At 46.4% G+C, this 6,413-nt stretch overlaps 1 pseudogene; it reads left to right on the top strand.

Moving 5' to 3' along the window:
• The first annotated feature begins 299 nt into the window (after positions 1-299).
• Positions 300-418, top strand: LOC135052112 (5S ribosomal RNA; annotated as a pseudogene).
• Positions 419-6,413: the final 5,995 nt, after the last annotated feature.

The following is a 6,413-nucleotide window of genomic DNA, read 5'->3' as shown; positions in this document are numbered from 1 at the left end:
TTTGGCATTTCAGGCACCCTGTGTTTAGGCAACATTTTCCAATGATAATGTAATTATTCCAGTTTATTTACTATTGCCGCATCTGGATTTAAACCCCATTATACCTTTTCACTATCTACTTATCTTTCTTTCAATCCTTATTTTCGTGGACTCTCACCAGTGATTCAGGGTTGAGTCCCTGTCTAACATTGGCAGCAGATCCATCTAATTTCTTCTATGTCTGGTATCTGTCCTGAATAACTTTGTAAATTCGTGAACTCTCATCAGTGATTCCAGAGCTCCGTAATATTGGTCATTTCCTCTACTATCATACCACACTGGAGACGCCCGAAACCGTCCGATCTCGGAAGCTAATCAGTGTTGGGCTGGGTTAGTACTCAAGTGGGTGACCATTGAGGATTACTCAGTGCAGTAGAGCTCTTTGATTGAGCCCATATAGTGTCTAACACTGACAGCAGATTCACACTGCTCTCCAATTTCCACTCTTTGCCTGTCCCCCTGCCGCCCTCTCCGTTCTTATCTTCTCTGGCAGGAGACCATACAGTGGCATACTACTCTTAAGCACCATCAGTATCCAGACTATATTACAGGGAAATGCATAACAGTAATTGGCTTATTAGCACAATATACCACTGAATATATAACATCCAGAATTTCCTTCCATCAGCCAAAATCCAGTTTCTTACATATCAGCACATGGTGCTATTTCAAATATTTTGTTAATTATTTGACCACCCTTATCTTCTTGATGAACCACGAACTGTCTTAATTGTGTAGAAATTATTTTGTTGAATTATTAAAATTTGTATTTTTATCTACTTTGACTATTTTCTATATTTATGTAAAGTAAAGAGTGCGCCCACAAAAGAATCTTCTTCTCTTCCATATTGTCTACGTTCCCCTACTGACTCAGGGTGCACCACCAAATAATATCAGAATTAGAAAACAGCGTTTTCTTACAATTACCTGATTTTGGTTTAGAAAATTAACTTTCTATATTCAATATTTCCTGTGCGGTATTCCCTCCCCTCATGTTAAGTCTCTGGACATTGCTTAATGGAGACCACAGACACTCCACACACACATACAGGGGAGGGCAGACAGAGTTTCACCCCCAAGAATGGAAAGAGAGACACAGATTGGAGCCAACCCACACACTGCTTTTAATATAAAGGTAGACCCCCTATCAGCGCTGACTGTGCACCTTAATAGGTTACACAATCGTATTGCAGCCTCCCCCCTTCTACAACTCCCTGGTACTGTGATAGATAACTGGAGTTGCAGTGGAGGGACTTGCTCTTCACTGACAGCGTTTTGCAGGCAGGACAATGGCGCTGAACGCTGGTGGGTCCGCTCTGATGAGAAGCTCTGCTCCCAAAATGGCGCTGTCTTCCCGCTCTTCATAGGATTCTACTGGCCTGAGGATTTGTGCTGGCTGAGATCCGGGGACCCCGACAGGCTGTGTGACCAGTGTAGGGTGTAGGCGCTGGATCAGGGCGCCCCTCACAGCGCCGCACTATGTACAGCTGAGATTCCAGAGTGCAGTTAATACTGCGCTCCTACCCTTATGCCGCCATCTTCACACTGGCCCCCCGCTTGCTAGGGGGGTCGGTGACTCACTCGCCACAAATCTTCAGCTCTGTAAGGGGGTGGCAGCATGCTTCCGGGGGGAGTAATCCCCTGTGGCGGGGAACGTTCGATCCCCTCAGGAGCTCAGTGTCCTGTCAGCAGAGATAGTGGCTCAGATCCCGCAGGGCAGACACTACTCCCCCCCTTAGTCCCACGAAGCAGGGAGGCTGTTGCCAGCAGCCTCCCTGTAAAATAATAAACTCTGAAAAAAACTTTACTAGAGAAACTCTGGAGAGCTCCCCTAGCTGTGACCAGCTCTTCCGGGCACAATTTCAAAATGGAGTCTGATAGGAGGGGCATAGAGGGAGGAGCCAGCCCAGACTCTCAAACTCTTAAAGTGCCAATGGCTCCTGGTGGACCCGTCTATACTAGAGATGAGTGGATTCGGTTTTACTCGGATTTACTCGGTTCTCAAAACGGCATCTGATTGGCTATCCAAAAAACGTGACATCCGTGAGCCAATAAGATGCCGTTTTGAGAACCGAGTAAATCCGAGTAAAACCGAATCCGCTCATCTCTAGTCTATACCCCATGGTACTAATGTGGACTCCGGCATCATCTAGGATGTAAGAGAAAAAAGAAACATGATAATTACATATTCAATATTAGATTCATGCACCAAGGTCTCCCAGATTCTATGGCAGGGTTAATACATTAACAATGGCAACAATGGATAGATACCTCTGGTCACAAACTTTCATCCCAACACAACACTTCCACCATAGCTCTGCTCAATCATTTCTACTCCTAGATTATGTTGATAAAATTTGCAGGTTGACAAGATACGGGACTGGTTCAGATGTGGTTGGAGTTGCTATCACTGCTGCTTACATGGAAGCATCATCCATAGCTCTAATATGCTAATGCAGAAGGAGTCTGATGGAGATCCTGGCCTCATCCCTTCAGATGCCATAGTGGGAGATACGTCCAGGGCAGGTGCAGGGTATCTCTACACCCCAGGAAAAGCTTCAGCCTAGCACCCCCTAACCTGCAATGCCCCCAAACACACACACCTCCCGGAGGGGTGATGCAGGTGACCACTAGGTGGGCTGGGGTGATTTGCATCATTATACATATACACAGAAAAAGGACAACACTCAAGGACTTTTAAAGCGATAAAGTATATTACAAACAAGTCACAACATTTTGTGACTTTGTTCACAATATACTTTCCCTTTAAAAGTCCTTGGGTGCCATCTTTTCTGTATATACTGTATAATGCTTTACATGGGGTCTGGTGGGGATATTTAATTGGGAATGGGTTCGGGATGCCGCCGGTCACAATACTGACAGTGGCATCCTGACCATCATAATACCAACATTTTGAATGAAATTAATTAACCTTTCTCCTTATCCTAACCCTCCCTCTCTGCAGCCTAACCCTAACCCTCCCCGGCATACTATCATTCAGGATGCCGCTGTAGGGATTCCGACATTGGCACTCTGACAGGTGTTGGGATTCCTGCGCCAGTATTCTGAATGCCAACATCCCGTACGCCGGGATGCCAACTACTGTACATCCCTTTAATTGTATGTGTATGTATATATACACATATACGCATTACGCACACACATACATATATTTGTATGCTCCTTATTGTGATCATTCCCCCAATCTGTAAGTTCATTACTAACCCGCATACAGAGATATCCTTCCGTTTTTTGCTAGATGAATTCAGTTGTGCCCCCCTCTGGCCAGCGCCCCTAGGCAGCCGCCTAAATCTGCCTAATGGTAGTGCTTACGTCTCAGACCCGTACTGCACATGCGATTCAATGTTGGTGTTACGATTCCTGTACTCCAGACTGGAGAAGATCTTATGGCAGAGATCTGAGTACAGGAATGAAATACAGGTTGTGGGAGCTGGAGAGCCTAGTAACCCCTGGCGCCCTAACTCCGTTGTCTCGCCCGTGTTATCAGAAATCCCCTGCGAGACTATGGTTGCTTGAGCCCATGGCAGCCGCGTTCGAAGGGCGGATTATGTCTGCCCAACCCCGATGCCCCCGCAGGTCTTAATGGGAGACAAGGGGAAGTCCGAGACAGGGAGATAACAAGGGGCCCTCTGACTAAGCAACCAAGCCAGGGGTTACAAGCTAACTTAACTAAATCAAAAGGTATGTGCGGACTAGCCGCCAGGGAAAAGGACAACCAAGGATCCACGGATCCGACACTCCTATCCGGCACCGCTGGACACCAGAGTGGATCTTGTGGAAGCGGAATCCTCCGCAAAGCACCAGAACTCAAAATAAACACAATAATAAATAGTAGCGGACAAGCCGCAACACACGGCTGCGCCGCGACTCACGAACACCACCAGATGTTAAAGGTGCTCGGTCAGACTCCAGGAACAGATGGTAACTTCCGAGTACTGGATCACTGAGAACAGGAACAAACGAACAGACCGGGACTGGGAACTCTCTCTGCAGCAGAATCAGGCAAACAGGAAGCTATCACCGGCGTCTGTGAGGAGTCCTGGGAGTGCTTTTAACAGAGAGTCTTCCAATCAGCTGTTTGGAGGCTGATTGGATTAAATGCCATGCAGCTGACAAGCTGCATGGCCAGGGAAACAGATGAGTGATAATTACAACATGCCGTGCAGCTGCATGCTACACAGCCAGGAAACCAGTGATGATATAAACTTAGACCCAGCAACGGGGAACACGATCCGACAGTGGCGTCCCCGTTGCTAGGCGCCGGCCGCACTGACGAGCGGACCCTCGGCGCCTAACAGTACCCCCCCCTTGAGGAGGGGTCAAGGAACCCCTAAATCCGGGTTTCTGAGGAAATTCTTGAAAAAATGCCCTTTTGAGCCTTGGGGCATGAAGGTCCTCATCTAGGACCCACGACCTTTCCTCAGGACCATAACCTCTCCAATGCACCAAAAAATAAAGCCGACCCCGGGACAGCTTGGAATCGAGAACCTTCTCAACCACGAACTCCTGCTGACCCTGTACATTAACTGGTGATCTCCCCTGAGGTTTTTTACGAGGAAATCTGCTAGATGAAACATATGGTTTGAGCAAAGAGCAATGGAAGGTATTTCCGATTCGTAACGTTTTTGGTAGCTGTAACCGGAAAGCAACTGGATTGACTTTTTTGATAATGAGAAATGGTCCAATAAATCTAGGACCCAATCTGGCTGAGGTTTGTCGAAGTTTGATATTGCGAGTCGACAGCCACACCCTGTCTCCTACTCTAAAAGTGCACGGCCGCCGGAACCTGTCCGAAAAATCTTTTTCCTTGAAAGCTGCTTTTCTGAGAGCTATGTGCACTTTTTTCCAAATAAGTTTAAGATGAGAGGTCAGGGCCAGAGAGGAGACAGAGGAATGTTGGAAAAATGAATTAGCTCTGGGGTGGAAACCAAAAACTGCAAAAAATGGAGACACATTGGTAGAGGAATGACAGGCATTATTATAAGCAAACTCTGCCAATGGAAGAAACTCAGACCAGTCATTTTGGAGTTTGGCCGAGTACAAACGCAAATATTGTTTTAAGGATTGGTTCACTCGCTCAGTCTGTCCATTTGATTGTGGATGATAACCGGAGGTTAATGATAATTTCATTTTTAACGAAGCACAAAAAGACTTCCAAAACTGTGCAATGAATTGTGGACCCCTGTCAGAAACAATATCAGTGGGTAACCCATGGAGTCTGAAAACATGACGGAGGAACAAGACTGCCAATCCCTGGGCAGATGGCAATCGGGGAAGACCAATAAAATGAGCCATCTTACTAAAACGGTCCACTACCACCCATATGACTGTGCATCCAGCTGACAGAGGGAGATCCACCACAAAATCCATGGAGATATGCGACCATGGTCTAAGAGGAACATTCAATGGCATAAGTTGACCAATAGGCAAAGAACGGGGAACTTTATGCTGTGCACAGACCTGACACGAAAAAACAAACTCTTTAATGTCTTTAGAAAGACCAGGCCACCACACTGCGCGGGATACCAATTCAAAAGTTTTAGCGACTCCCAGATGCCCTGCAACTTTGCTATCATGAAATTCCTCCAAAACAGTTGCTCTCAAAAACTCAGGAACAAAAAGACGACCAGCAGGAGTATTTCCCGGAGCTTGATGTTGAAGCAGCTTCAATTGAGAAAAAACATCCTGTGTGAGACCTGCCTGAATGACTGAAGGCGGAAGTATGAGAGTAACAGGACTGTTGTCTTGAGCTGGAAGAAAACTGCGTGAGAGGGCATCTGCCTTGGTATTCTTGGAACCAGGTCTGAAGGTGATAATGAATTTGAAACGAGTGAAAAATAAAGCCCAACGAGCCTGTCGGGCATTCAGTCGCTTAGCTGATTCAATGTATTGAAGATTTTTGTGATCTGTCAAAACAGAAATGGTATGGGTCGCTCCTTCAAGCCAATGTCTCCACTCCTCAAAAGCCCATTTAATAGCCAGCAACTCCCGATTACCAACATCGTAGTTGGATTCAGCAGATGAGAATTTCCTGGACATAAAGGCACAAGGATGTAACTCAAGGGAATCTGGATCCTTCTGAGAAAGGATAGCCCCTACACCAACCTCCGAGGCATCTACCTCAACGATGAAAGGCAATTCTGGGTTGGGATGTCTAAGGACAGGGGCTGAGACAAAGGCTTGTTTCAAGGCCTGAAAAGATACTTTAGCTTCACATGACCAATTGGTAGGATCTGCTCCCTTCTTAGTGAGTGCCACAATGGGAGCAACTATGTCAGAGAAAGAGTGAATAAACCTTCTGTAGTAGTTCGCAAACCCTAAAAAGCGCTGAATTGCTTTTAAGTTGGTGGGTT

The sequence above is a fragment of the Pseudophryne corroboree genome, chromosome 2 (assembly GCF_028390025.1).
Source record: "Pseudophryne corroboree isolate aPseCor3 chromosome 2, aPseCor3.hap2, whole genome shotgun sequence".
Classification (NCBI taxonomy): Eukaryota; Metazoa; Chordata; class Amphibia; order Anura; family Myobatrachidae; genus Pseudophryne; species Pseudophryne corroboree.
This window is presented reverse-complemented; position numbering and strand designations above follow the sequence as displayed.